This window comes from Myiozetetes cayanensis, unplaced genomic scaffold (genome assembly GCF_022539395.1).
Source record: "Myiozetetes cayanensis isolate MyiCay16 unplaced genomic scaffold, myiCay2020 scf4, whole genome shotgun sequence".
Taxonomy (NCBI): domain Eukaryota; kingdom Metazoa; phylum Chordata; class Aves; order Passeriformes; family Tyrannidae; genus Myiozetetes; species Myiozetetes cayanensis.
Genome location: NW_026087631.1, coordinates 15,479,237 through 15,494,501, shown reverse-complemented (window position 1 = coordinate 15,494,501; position 15,265 = coordinate 15,479,237). Strand labels below are relative to the sequence as shown.

The 15,265-nt window shown below is 37.2% G+C and overlaps 1 protein-coding gene across 10 annotated transcripts in view; it reads left to right on the top strand.

Annotated features, from left to right (window-relative positions):
* Positions 1–81: 81 nt before the first annotated feature.
* Positions 82–15,265, top strand: part of CSNK1G3 (casein kinase 1 gamma 3) — a 66,679-nt gene continuing 51,495 nt past the window's right edge. For 3 of the 10 annotated variants that reach the window (XM_050330204.1, XM_050330197.1, XM_050330198.1), the window contains exon 1: positions 300–467. The gene's annotated coding sequence lies outside the window, so the exon portion shown is untranslated. Of the gene's footprint in view, positions 134–295; positions 472–15,265 lie in introns of those variants that run through there. The other 7 variants (XM_050330207.1, XM_050330201.1, XM_050330206.1 and 4 more) reach the window with 5 other exon arrangements.

The window sequence follows — 15,265 nt, the reverse complement described above, 5'->3', positions numbered from 1 at the left end:
GCCTTCCTCCGCTCCGGAGCGCCGCCCTAGCCGGCTCCGCTTCCGAGCCCCCGCGGCAGGGGCGGGGCGGGAAACAGTGCCGGAGGTGAAGGGCCGCACGCCGAGCCTGCGCCCCGCTCCCCTCGTCTCGCCGGTAGGTCTCTGTGCTGGCCGCCTCTCGGAGCCGCGGCGGCCGCAGCACCCCCGCGGGCCGAGGACTTGGAGCGGCTCCCTCCCCGTTCCCCCGGTGGCCGCGGGGCGGGCAGGGACGGCGGCGGCTGGCTGGGCTGCGGAGAGCGGGACGGCAGTGCCCCGGCTGGGGCCGTGCCCGGGGGCCCGCGGGGCTCGGGCGGCGCGGGAGGGGCTCAGGCGGCGCGTCCCTGCGGCTGCGCTCCCGGCTGGCAGGAGCCGCCGCTGGGAGACCGCCGGGTGCCCTCTCCCGAAGGAGTGCTTCCCTGGCGGGCACCGGGCCGGGTTTGCAGGAACAAGTGAGTAAGTTTGCTTTCCTATTCCCTAGGAGCAGGTTGGTGGAGTGCAGTTGTGCTGCGTTAGCAGATTAGCGGGTTAGAGGCGAATTGAGCTGCCAGTGCTCTGCTGCTTTATTTTTACCTTTTGTTTTGCTGTTTAAAAAGTTATTTACAAACACACTCTGAATATAGTGGTTTTAAGTTTGGTTAATTAAAGTCTCTGAGTGATGTTTGAGCTGATTCGCCGTGGAACTTGTATAGAGCTTATTTTCAGGCATTCCTGTTGACTTTGCTGGTACACCCTTAATGAGCGTTAAAGTAATATGCAGTGTGTGAAAGGAATTGGAATGTAATTGAAGATTTTTTTTTTTTTTAATACTCTTTGCACGTAAGAACTTTTGTAAGTACATACACAGTTAGAATTATGAACTGTGCAAAAATACCTTTTATTTTGTATGTCCTTAAGCATGTTCATAAGTGAAGCACACTGTTAAGCATGTTACGCCCTGCTACCTGGGTTATGACTACTTGTAGGGATAAACAACTTCCCTACTCTCTAGACTCACATCTGTTGAGAACACAAATCAATATCTTATGGATGCATTTTATCCTGAACTCCGCTGGGATGTTAAAATCTAAAATGTGAGTAATGTGATTTTACTTTTAGAGGGAAAAGATAAGGTAGAGGTTTCTGTGTTAACTATATTTTAGGGGATGTCTTCTCTCGACCTCAACATCCTTTGGTCAGTTTCTTTTGAATTGAGACGTTTCAACAGTTAAATAGTATTTGCAGTGGAAATAAGTGGTATTTTATTATGCTGGCTTGAAAAGGACAAATTACCTTGCAAACAGCAGACTAGTTACATCAGCTGAGGTTGACTTTCAGCTAATGAAATTAATCTTTTTCTCTTGCCAATCTGCTTTTGAATCAAATAGTTGTATTGGCTTATAAAATGTAAATGAGTGTTACAATCTAGAATACCAGTTCTTATACAGTGATACATTGCATTTTCTGTATGGATTTTTTTTTTCCTTTGTGATCAAAATAAATATATTAAAGATTGGTTAAGAGATTCAACCTGTTTGTTTGGAAGAATTACAGGCCCTATCTTAACCCTTCTGAAGTTGTTCTTCCCTAAAAAAAATATAACTGAATCTACAGAAGAGTTTTTCCTCATCCAATTTATTTATTTACAATTAACAAGGCTGATTTTACTTCCTGTGGTCTGTGGTAATTTTTTGTTTTTTAATAATCTCATAATTAGATTAAGTGCATTTTTAAAGCTGATCCAGTATATCAAAACTTAGTGTCCCCACTGCATCTGAAGGATTTGTCCCATCAAAACAGGACTGTTCATGGTTCTCTAGTTATTATGCTAAATTGTTCTGTGATTAGAAATATCAAAGTTATATGCATTTGTAACATCTTTGCTTTTATCTTAAAAACTTGTTTAAAAAATATTAGGAACTTTCCTGCTGTTGAAGATAAATTTAGTTTAGTTATGTCTTTGGGACAAAAATAGATCAAATGTGAAGAATAGGGAAGTGCCAGTGGTTACTTTTCTCCAGTTATCTTCTAATTATAAACAAGAACTTTCTAAGGAACAGGGTACTGATCGACTGTAGTAACTTTATCTAACTTTTCTGAAATTTTTCCAGCTGAACGTTTTTTGTCAGTCTGTTGTAAACAAAACTTCTTGTTCCTTAGGTTTTTCTTTTTACCTTTAACTTATTTTTTTGGAGTGGCATACATAAAAGTAATAATGTGATTAGACGCACACATAAACCATAGGAATCACAAAGCTGTAAAGGAGTTTGACATGCTGTTTCTTCAAAGTTTAAGTTCACTGATTTAGCTGCAGATTAATGGCAGGAGTTCTCAGTCAATCCTTCATAGCTCACCTGAGGCTGTAAGAGCAAAAATACCTGACAGTGCTTAGGGGAAGATTGGGACAATGCTTTTCAGGGGTGGACTGCGTTTAGATGATCTTAAAATAAAGATGATACCTGGGAGTTGTTTAGCAATGTAGATGGAACGGCGTGTTCCCAAGTGGTGTACCCAGGAAGAGTAGGCAAAAGGATTAAAACATGTTTTTTGCTTTGCTTCTGGGCCTTTAATACTCTTTTGAAGATATCTTGAGATGTCTATGTAATTGGTTTCCCATATCTATTAAAAGGTAAAAAAGTAACTTCGATGTAATTGTTGTATACTTTCTGACAATCCTTAATTTGATTTTTTTTGCTATGTCAGCATTTTGATGCTTCCTCGATGCTTCTGCAAAACTAATGCAGTGAAATCAAGCCTGCTGCTGCTGAGCTTGTTTTTTCTAAGTGTAGTTCTGAGTAGCCTCTTAGACACTGTCACTGGGGTGGTTTGTGAGCCACAGCTGAAATAGTTGGGTGAAGAAAAATGTGTGTGTTGAAGCTAACTAGTTGCATGAATAAAAGCAGACTAGTAAGAAAGTAGTTAAACACTAGGCTGATGATCACAGATGAAGACAGTGACTGGAATGTCTAACCCTCTCTGTGATCTTAGGTAAACCATTATAATTTAATGTCTCCTCTTTGGCCTAGGGGGGATGTAGAAGGGGGTGACATTGCACACCAATCCATGTTGCAGAATTGGTTTGGTTTGTGGTTACTTATGGAGCTTTCTCAAAGTAGGACTTTCAGAAGTTGTGAAGCTCTCAGTAAGTAGTAAAGTAGTGAGCTACATTAAAATATGGATTCACTTATTTTTGTCAGATTTAGCTCACCTGTTAAATTTATTTATGGGTAGTATATTCACTGCCTTAAATGAATAAGTAGGAAGATTCTGAAAAAAAAAAGATTGGGGAATATTTGTAAATATTAAATATGCAACACTATGAGAATATTATAAATGTATTTACCAGTGTAACATTCTAGGATATTTATTGAACTTCATGTTCCTTCATTTGTGACAGAGAGCCTTTTCACACTGTTTTTAACATCTACTCTTCCCTCTCTTGTTTATTCCTTTATCTGATGTTTTCGAGAATGTCTAGGAAAGCTTTTAAATAGATAAAATGCACTTTTGGCTGTTCAAAAAGGGGTATTTTATATAAAATAAGTATACTGTAGGTATGGAAAGCTGTAAAATTTTCTTACTATTTTTGTGTCTGGTGTCCTGCCTTGTGCAGTGGAGTTAGGAACGGGGGGAGACATATTGATCAGTCAGAACTGTCTTTGCAAAAATGTTTACTCAGATAACTGCAGGTCACAGAAGTCCACGACAGACACACGGGTAAGATTTGCGTATTGAAGTAGGTTTATTACTTAATCTGACTTTGTGTAGAACATTGCTAATATAATTACAACAGTGTTTTCTCACGCTTTGTGATCTTCTCTGTAAGCTTACTAGCCAGTTATGCTTTTAACATACCAAGACTTTTTTAGTAACTGTTTTGCTTAACAGAAACTATTAGTAATTTAATGTCATTTTCCTAGAAATAATTTTCCCCACAGATTTACCTGGGTTGTAACTTGTACTGTTCATCAACCACATGTTTTAATGATTTTTTGTTTTTTTAAATTAAGACAGAATGCAACAGTGATGGATGATGTCCTTTTCAGTAGATCAAACATACAGAGATATTGTATGACAAGCAGAGCCTAGATTTCAGTTTGAATTGTGTGGTTTGTCACACTTTCTTATAGTCTCTGGAATTATTCACTAGGTAATTTGTGAGGTGATATGCCCTTTTTTCAGTAAACCATGTACAATAACAGAATGTAGATGGAATAGATTCCGGCAGCAGCATAGTTAAAGGTGCTGTTTGGGTGGCAGTTTGCCTGTGGAGGTTGCTGAGAACAAGTGTGCTGTCCTTTAAGAGATGCACTCAACTGTTTGTGGAACACCAGTCATTGCAGCTGTGTTCCAGGCTGTTCAAAAGATCATCCCCCTGCTTCATTCCCAGCTGTGCAGTTCTGTACACCTTCCTGCTCTGCATCAACTCATCCAATCTGAGTTGATTCAGCTTCTTTTCAGTACGAGTTACTGTTGAGTGTGTGAGCTTTCTGTGGGGTTAGGAGGTCTAATGGCTTCACTGAGATGCTGGAGCACTGAGGCTGGAGCAGCAGGTAGTGTGGTCACCTGTAGCAGGAGGAGAGTACCATTGTGCTAATCCATTATATTGTCTAATTGCATTTTTCAGAACAAAATTTCAGACTTAGGTTCTATTGTAGCCTTAAAACTGTCCTTTTTGGATAAATTTGTCTTTGAGCTTAAAGTGCCAATTACCAGAAAATGTTGCATGTGTTAAGTTGTGAAAGCCACATGGGCTGTATTTTTGTATAAAATGCTTTAAAGATATGGGCTTCTGGCAGGTTAACTTTGTGATATTGGAAGCTGTGATTTAATCCAAGGTAGGGCACACCTGTGCCGCACAGAAGAAAGTACAATTTAAAAATTGTATTGTTATATGTAGAAAAATCCAGTGAGTACCTCTCTGTATTTAAGGCACTAAGCATTTTCTGGTTTAGGTCTCTGAATTTAAATGAAGCAGCCAACATGACTGTAGGTAAAGACATGTAAGACTTCACATTTCAACAGCTTTTTAATGTAATGGTATAAAGCTTTAGGGGAGATCCATAAAAAGCCATAAAATCCTTGTGTGCAGTAATTTTGGGAAGGTGAAGTAAAACTGCAGAGGTTGGAGTTGGACATGATTGCATTAAGGGTCATGTTTCGCTCTAACCTCAACCACTAGTATTTTCCTAGTTGTGTCTTGCAAATACTTTCTTCTGAAAACAAAACAGTATAAAATGTTTTTTCTTTCTGTGGAAGATCACCTCAGTTGGTAAGCATTAATTTCTTGCGATGTTCCAGGAGTAGGTTGCTCTGTGTATGAGATTATAAAAGTTTCTGTTTAACATTTACTGCAGTAGGCTAAGGCATCTTTAAATGTGGAGAAATAACAAATGATGAAACTTGAATTTATGGGTAGCAGTAAAGAGGGACAGAAGAATTTTTCTAACAGACAACAGGAAGACAGAATGACCATATTTGCTCTTAAGCTTTTGTCAGACTAAGAAATAAATGTCTTTGCCTTTCAGAAATGCTCTTTGAATCTCTGATTTAAATTTTCCAACTTTGAGCTTTTAAGTAAAATCTGTTTATTGTACTTTGAATTTTGTTCTTAAAAAAAAAAATCTATTTTTAAAAGAAATAAGGTATTTTTGATCTGCAGTTCTCTAATTTGCTGCCTGTACAAATATGGAACTTTTTGGTTTTTTTTTTTACCAAGCTTAAATTGTTATACCTCTGAAGATAAGTTCCTATAAGCTTCATAAAATCAATTTACATAGTAGATATTAGCTATCCATGGTGAAAAAAGGATGTTATCTGTTCTGTGTTCAGCTTGCAGCTTGTAGTACTAGTTAGGCAATAGTACATCTCTCCTTGCTGAGTGAGAAGGGAAGATTTTATTGTGGGAAGAAACAAGAGGTTTTGCAGAAAAAGAGAACTCAAGATGTAGGGGGGGAAGCCTGGGAATACTGTGGGAACATGGAAGATATCCAACAAGCTGAAATTACTGCACTGAGTCTGTGTGGGCGTTGAACACTAATCTGTAGACAGCTAAACTTAGCTAATGTTGATGCTTTTGAGGAACAGTTTGCTCAGTCTGAATCTATCATAGTCTTCCTAAGTAGTACATTAAGAGTTTACTACACAGTGCTTATATCAAAATACTAATGTTTTCTCATTTTAGTGCTTGAAAATTCTTTTTAATTAAAATCCTTGTAGTTAACTAATTGTTTGAGACCTTGGAAAACTGATATCAATAGCATCAGGTTATTTTGTTAGGAGAACTTTGAGTTTAGACCAGAAGATTTCATATTCAGTATTGTTTGGTTTTGTATAAAGCATTGGGAGACTTGTTTTTTCCCCTCAGTTCCATAGGAAGTCACTGGTTTTAAGTTCATTTTTATATTACAAGACTATTGATGAATCCAAGATCTTACCTAGTGTTTTTCATTAAATTTGTGTCACTGTGAATCTTATACATTCAATATGAAGGTGGCAAGTATGATTCAAATTGATGTGGTGTCTGAGACTTTATCCATACCATTTTATTGCACATTAAGCTTATAAAACAAGAAAAAAAATGTTTTTACCTTTTAGAGACTGTAATGCTCTAGTTTTAATTTCATAAAGACTTTTTAGGTATACATTACAGTGAAAGCTAAGCAAGTGAGGAGAGTTGCAAGTATATTTTATAGTAAAGTACTTGGGTTACTGTAGAAGGTACCTATCTAGTTTATGGAGACAGAATCATTTGATGGCCATATAGATTTTTATTGTCAGAAAACCCTGACAGATTTATAGCTGCAAAACTTACTCTGGAGACAGTTTTCTGTACTGTGAGTTATCTCTTTCCTTATATGTGGAGTTATATAACTTGAGTTTGGCTCCCATCTAAGTTTTTGAAGTAGAATCTAACCATGTAATTAAAGATAAGTTAGAGGAGGAATTGTCTCAGTGAATTAGAAATGCTTTTAATTTTGAGAACTGATCTTCACAGTCATTGTGGAATGCTACAGCACACTATGTACTTTATCCTATCCAAATTCTAACCTGAAGACAGAATTAGTGTCTTTTGGACTCTGAGAAAATGTTCTTTTTTTTCTTCACGTAGCACTGGAATACTTCACTTTGATGCCTAATTTCGTATTTAGATGTAGCTATGGTGCTAGATGAAATGCAATGCTCTTTTTACTTTGTTTTCTAACTTTTAGATATGTTAACTTTACAGTTTCTCTGGCTTAGTGTGAAGCTAATCTGTACCTTTCAGTTGTTCTGCTGTAACAGTTTAGTGCTATGATACAATGTTTGATGTAGAAAATTGTGTAGTATTAGCTAACTCAGCACTAGCTTTCTGTCAGCTGTGGACAATATAGCCCATTTAAGTCTGCATGGGTGTGGTGAGGGAAAAGTGGAAAAAACAAATGACTGAAATATTGCTTAACCATCAGCTATGTCCTTTCTCTGCTCTACAGTAATTCAACCTTAATACTGTCATATTAGATTTTAAAAAATTATTCCTTGTGTTATACCTCTCCTTTCTGAAAACTTGTCTTTCAACTTTTACTCTAAAGTGATGATTATATGATAGTGCAAGAAGTAATGGATGCACCAAAGTTTTAATCAAGTAAATGCATTCACTGGCTTGGAATCCTGAAGTGAAGTTGGTGAGTTTTTGTTGTGAAAGCCTGTGATGAAGGGCAATTTGTGGATTAGGGCCAAACTTGTCTTCGAGGTCAATGAGAAAATACAAATGTTTATGCAGTGACCAGAGATAGCAATCTTCAGCTGGTCTTCAGCTGTGTTAACAGAGGTGAAGTGATTGCATGGAGATCTTAGTTGCTACATACTTAGTCCAGTCTGTCATTTGTGGAAAAACTCTGTTGAGTTAGGGTAACTCTGGGTACGGTCTGGGTCTTCTGATGTGACAGTATTTTGACCAGAACTGGCAATTGGGTGGTGGAGAACAGTGAAGTTTGTTAGGTAGTAGCCTTTCAATTGGCAAAATTAAATGTACAGAACAGATACTGAAGTTTAGGTGTTGATAACCCTCAGATTTGTTTATGTGACTTTAAACCTTGGTACAAGAAAATTACACTAGCTTAACTAGAATAGACTGTCTAAACAAGCTTCAATAAAGATGAGGTATATTTTTGGTTACTTTTAGTCCAGGGGAAGGTTTGATTAAATGTGTTAATAAAGTTGTTTTTCTGTTAGGTTTTGTGCATTAAAGAAGGATTATATGTTGCCATATGCAGTTTGCTGGTGAACTTCCCCTAGGGAAATAGCTATATGCATGCAAATTGAAAAGCTTCTAGAATCCCTAACTAATTATGTTAATTGAAAGTAGTGTGTGGAAGTTGATACCATAAGAGATAAATGTAATTTCTTTTCTTTTTAGTACATGTACAACTAGAGAGGAAAACATGACTTTTTAGAAATCTTGGTTGTGTACATTTTTATTCATGAGAAAGCCACTTGGATTTACCTTGACATTTTCAATTAGGCAGCTGCTTTGAGTGCATCTCATTCATGTTTGTGGACTGATACTGTATGTATGTAGACTTAGATTCAGTTACATAAAATTCTATTTTGTGGGGAAAATCATACAAATCTTTGACAGGAAACAATTTGGTTTTTTAAACCTTAATTTTCAGGTATGCTAACAGTCTAATTTGTACACCAACATTAATAAATTCTGTTCTTGCTTTGATTTGCAAAACTTTTATGCTAATCTAGAATGGGTTGATATTACAGAATATAGAAATAAAAAAAGACTGGACGCTGCCTGAATAGTACATTTGTCTTAGTTACTTGTAGAGTTAAAACTGAAGAATCTGTGAAAAATGTAGACCTCTAAGTAAAAAAGAAATGGTAATATAGAGGGTACTTGAGATACAAACATCGTGTTGTTGGAAGTTTGTGACCTGTTAGGTGCCTTGGAGTGCTGAAAAGCACAAATCAAAATAAGTGTTTTGAAGCCATGCACATTGAGAAACAAATTGCACAGCTGAGCACCTGCATGATCCTGCATGTAAGGAGATTTCATTTGCCTTTGAAAGTAGAGTATTATATTTGCTTTCTTAAATAAACATATGTATCTTCTAAAGTGTCAAGAATTTGATATGCATGTGATCAAGAAGGAGCAGTTGATTTGTGTGTTGTCCCTCTTTGCTGCTGAAACTCTAGGAAGGACTTCCTACTAAGTAATATATTATATACTTTTTTTCTGTGGAATAAATGTAGTGAATGTGGAATCTCTTGTTCAGTATTTTGAAAGACAGGCTGGCAAGGAAATAAAGAGAGAAGTGGTTTTTGATAGCCTGAATGTGGTTGCTGCTGAAGATTCAGGTACATTGTCACTTTTTGTATATCCCATATGTTTGTCATCTTATTATTGTGGAGACAGCAGTCCTACTATGTGAAACTGAAAAAGCCCATCTTTCTTTCTTAGATTAATTCACATCTACTGGAAAATGTTGGAGTTTTTAGAGAAAATTATGTTCCTTCAGAGGATTTGCATGTTACTTTTAAAGTGCTTCCAAGGTAGTTGTTTACCTAACTGAAGTCAGAGTAAGTGCCGAGAGTAAAGTGTTTCTTGATGACTTAACTAACATCTGAAAGTATGAAGAATTCTGAGGTGTGCTAGAAGTGGTAGAAAGGAAAGAGCAGATAATGCCAAGTTGTATTTTGGTTTTTTATGTTAAAAAATTAAAAAGACCTATAAAACTAGGCTTTGTTGGACTTGGAAGAATACGATTGGACTTCCCCAGTTGTATGAAGTGGATTCCATTTTTGAGAGCAAAATGAGTTACTGATAAATAAGTTTTCATTATGTTGAGTTTACATTTAGAAAACACCTTCTAAGACTTGTAAAATGATTCAGTAATGAGCAATTTTGATACATGTTATTGATAGGTGAAGGGAGAAATTGTGTCAGGAGAAGTTTGTTTGGAAATGTTTGGGGTTTTTTTAAGCTAATATCATGTGTTTGTACCATTTGTGGAAGTTTTTTGTACTGAATATTTCAGCACTCTGATTTTGTTGTTAGTTTTGACTGAGATGCTAATGGTTTTGCTTTTTTTTTCCTGCTTTGGAAATATGAAAAATGATGAAATATTATTTTTGTTACTTTGAGTTATGCAATGAGTCTTTTTATTTTAGAGTTTACCTAAGAAAGTAATATGCAAAAAATAAATCTATAGACATACTTATTTGTAACATAAATCATTGGAATAGCAACTCAAGTTTTTTGGGTTGCATGGAGATCATGTGAAGACCTGAATTTCTCTCACTGGACTAAATTTAAAATAATTAAATATTTAATGAATAAAGAGCAGATTTATTTTTCTTGAAAAAATGGGTCTAAATCATATATAATTTTAGAGATATTTCCCAATTCAAATTCTATCCCAGGAGTTGTTCAAAGTTAGAAACTGCTGTCTTACACTTTGAAGGGCCTTCAGTTGTGAACCTTTTTGTTGTGGATTTGGAATTTCATAGTTGTCTTCTGTTGCATGGAGACATGTATATAAAAATGAACGAAAATTATATAGTCATTTAAAGTTAGGTATTCATACTAGACTTAACTTTCCATGAGACATACAAAAATACCAGAAATAGTTGATATTTAAATTTTGTATTGATGAGATCTCAATAAATCTCTTGTTCTGGAGCTTAGTTTCAGATTCGTAGTATGAATTGCAGATTTTCTGTTGTTAAATACTTCAAATGGAGTTTTGTTGAATAAAATCCCGTATTATTCTCTATGTACTCCAGAAGTGTTTGTAACATCTAAATGAAAATTGGCAAGTGAATGTAACTGTTCTTCATCTCCAGTAAGGACTTCTTAGTAGATGAAATATTCTGTAAAAAGTATGTGTAATGCTAGAGAAAGGCTTTTGGAAACCTGTGGTAGAGGCATTGGAAACTTTCTCTGAACTCTTCTGGAAGGTGTGAGGAGAAGCTGTGCTGCTAGATTAATGTCAGTGCCAAAAATCATGAGACTTTGGGAGTAGAACTATGTGAACAAAGACACTTGAGGGGTGAGAAAAACTGCAGAGGTATGGAAATGCCAGGAGCCTAAAGGAATTTTAAATACCTTCTGCTTAAACCAGGGATTTTTTTTTTTACTGTCTCTCATAGAATAATAAAATAACCTCGTTGGAAGGGACGCACAAGGGTCATCAAAGTCCCACTTCTGACCCTGCAAAGGACAGTACCAATAATCACCCATGTGCCTGAGAGCCTTGTGCAAATGCTTCTTGGACTCAGGCAGGGTTGCTGCTGTGACTGCTTGCCTGGAGAGCCTGTTCCAGTGGCTGGACACTCTCTGGGTGAAGAACCTTTTCCAAAAACCTAACCTAAACTTGCTCAGACAGCTTTGTGCCATTTTCTTGGATTCTGTCACAGGTTACCCCAGAGAAGAGATCAGTGCCTGCCTCTCGTCTTCCCCTCACTAGGAAATGTAGACTGCAATGAGGTCTCCCCTCAGTCTCCTCTTGTTCAGGCTGAACAAGCCAAGTGACCTCAGGCACTCCTCATACAGCTTCCGCTCAAGGCCCTTCACCATCTTTGTTGCTGTCCTTTGGATGCTCTCTAATAGCTTGATATCTTTCTTATATTGTGGTGCCCAAAACTGCCACAATATTCAAGGTGAAGCTGCCCCAGTGCAGAGCAGAGCTGGACAATCGCCTCCCTCTTTGATGCCCCTCAGGACATTGTTGACCCTCCTGACTTGACTCATATTCAACTTGCCATTTACCAGGACCCGCAGGTACATATATCCAGGGCTTCCCCATCTCAGGTGCAGAATTCAGCACTTGTCCTAAACATCATCAGACTGATGCTTGTATCATCCAGATGTTTTAGGAATCTTCTGGACCTGTTTGTGCCAGCTGTGTGATGCTCCCAATTAACATCTGACCAGTTGAAGTCCCCCATAAGGATGAGGGCAGTTGTTCTGGAGGTGTCTGTTAGTCCCTCAAAGAATAATTCATTGGTGTCATTGTTCTGTCTGAGAGGTCTGTAGCAGACTCTGAGGATGACATCTGCGTTATTTGTTTGCTTCTTGATCCTTATCCAGGGGCTCCTAACTGTGCCATTGTCAACAGGGAACTCCATACATTCCAGCCCCTTCGTTACATACAACACCACCCACCTGCGTCATTTGCCCTTCCCGATCCTCCTGAAGAACCTGCAACCATCCAACATGGCACACCGGTTACAGGATTCATCCCACTGGGTTTCACTTGTGCCAGTGATGTCAAATCTCTGAGACTGGGCCAAGTTTTGAGCTCCTTTTGTTCCTAGTGCTTCGTGCGTTGGTGCAGAAACATTTCAAATGTGGTTGTTGTAGCCAACATCGCATGGAGAAGATTAGGGATCTCCTTGTCACTTAGTTCCTCAAGTTTTGGTGTGCCATTCCATTGCTTATCAGTGGCAAACCTGTTTATGTCATTTTCCTTCTTCCAGTTTAGTTTCAATCTCTATCATTTTTTTTTTTTTACCTTCCTCTACAACTCTTCTGCTAGTGTATGCTTTTCTTAAAGTTACAGAAAAATTAGTATACTGGTACTAGTAGTGATATAGGATTTTGTAATTAACCTGTGAAAGGTATTGCATATGATACCTAAGGAAGCTGTTATGGTTGCGTATTTCGTTTAACTTTGTCACTTCTGGCACTGGAATGTTTTATTTAGCAGCTTTGATATTCTCTTTATCAGTTTATTTAGGAGTAAATCTGGAACATGAAAAAGGAAATGAAGTAGATAGTTTGTGTTTTAAAGGTGACTTTCACACTTAAATTGTTGTGACGACACCTTGGAATATGTAAACAGTGGTGCTACTGCTGCAGACTTAGGCATTTGAAAGACGTCTGAAAAAGGAAGGTACTTGGGTGAGTTATTCTTTTACTCTGTCTTATATAGTGTCCTAGAGAGTCTTTATTGTTGCAGAACAGGGTTCCTGTGTGGCGTCCAGTCTTTGGTAGTGTTAAATGGGACATTTTTACCTGAGATTCAGAGACTCAGTTGTGTAGACTTGTGTCTCTCTAACCTAGGGATGTCTAAAATACTTTTCAGCAGTAGTTGTGCTGAAATTGTTACTTGTGCTGAGAGAAATTGTGATTGAGTGTGTGTGTATGATCTTTGGTAGTGATGTAATTTAAAGAGCTGGCAGTTGCTGCCAGGACATTTGCAAAAGGAGAACTTTAATATGGATATGATTAGATGGTTTGATCAAATTCTTGCAGCCCTGCAAGAATTTTTCTTGTAGCTGGTGTCACACTGCACTACTAGGTTTTGAATACTGAATCAAGGAGGAAAATATTAAGAGGATTTAAAGGAAAATTTCTCCTGTGTGTATATTTAGGCAAAGTTACTTGACTTCACAGATTTACTGTAGCAGAATATGTTTCCTTAATTTTAGGTGATGTGTGAACTCGGAACAATAGCAGCAAAGGTGTTGAATAAACCAAGTTTATAATGGAACAGAAGACAGAACCTGAGTATGATTTTCTAAATCATCTGTTTATTCACCCTGTGTGTAATAGTAGTGTTCATCTTTGATGCCTTTAATCTCTTTTCTATATGTCTATTTCTGTATGGGTTCTTAGGGAGTTTTCAGTGTTCCAAGTTCTTCAGGATGATACAACCGCACAACATGAATTTATAAAAAAAATAGGTTGATTTTACTGATTAATTGAAGGATCACTTTTGTTTACACACCTGTATAATTCCATTAAAACTCATTCAGTTGCTCTCTGTGTAGAATTTTATTCATCAGAGAGAATGAAAAACAAGCTTTTGAAACAGACTGGATTTTCTGAGTTGGAGTCTTTGTCTATTAAGTGAACTTAGTGTGCATATCATCGATGTGTAAAACATTCATCAGAGTAAAAATGTCTCTTTGAGAGAAGAGTTGTCTGTCTGTCCTCTTCAAATGTCACAAATTGCTTGTCTGACCTTTAGACAATAGATGTCTTTAAAGAATGGTTCCTTTGGTACTTGAATTGACTTTGTTGAAGTGTTTAGTCACTTACTGTAGTGCAGGAAAAACATTTCTGAAGTTGTGAGGTCAAGTACCTGAAAGTTTTGCAGTTCTAATGCATGCAGGTGAGTTACAACATGTTTGTGTAATGGAGTAGAGAACTGAGTAAACCCTCCTGAGCTAGGAATAACTACTTTAGTTCCAGAGCTAGTGGTTTACCCATACCAAAGTCTTGGTAATAAGTTTTACCTTTTGATTTCTTACATCAAACGTGGTAGAAGCAGTACTGGCAGAAATAGTTAATTCTCTGTGGACCCAATAAATACAATTGACCTTAGGTACTTCTTCTTTGCAAATTGGGTATTTGTTTTGGGATGGTATTACAGTAGTCTTGTGGCTAAATTTATTCCAGTAAATTTGAGTCTATACTCTGTTTTAAGTCATGTGTTGATATGAAGTAGTAACCTGCCTATCTTTTACCATTGATTTTAATTTGTGTTTCTAAAACTGAACCAGAGATTCCTTTTGCATTTCTGCAGGTACTGCTTGTGTCACTGTTGTCAGTCACCTGGAACATTGTAATCACTTTTCTTACCTGTCTTCACATCTCCTCTCCTTGCTTTTCAGGCAGTCTCTCTAAGGTGCTTGGGAAAGTATCAAATTGCATCAGAAGAGTAAAACCCCTAGTAGCCGATGTTAGTTGGGCTTCTCAGTTACTCTGATCTTACTTGCTTTCTTACATGTCTACCAATCTTGTTTCACTTTTATCCTCAGTCTATATGGGTTGTTTCTAATGAAGATCTAATTACTTTTCCTGCTATGTAATACTATTTTGACATTTTTTTCATAGCTTCCTATGCCTTCTCTTTCTTTCTATACTTGAACATAATAGTAATTTCACTCCTATGACATCTCTTTTTTGACTTGGCTTTGATGGTGTGTTTGCCATTCTACTGATATTTATTCATTTTTTAAGCCTTTTTTTTAACCAAAACTGTTTACATCCTCATAATATTCCCTAATGCTGGGCTGAAACTTACTGTTCAAGTGCGCTCATTTATATCAGATGAAAAATGAAAAATAAACAGAAAATCAAACTGTGAAATAGATGGCATATTTTTTGGACAGATTGCCCATACAGTCCATGTAACTAGCACATAGCAAGAAAAGGGAGTTGTGTAATTTAGGACACTTACACTGTATATGTTATTTTTTCACTTTAGATGATGCACACTTTTTAATGATGTCTGACTTCTGAACCTTATAAATTATGTTAAGTATGAAA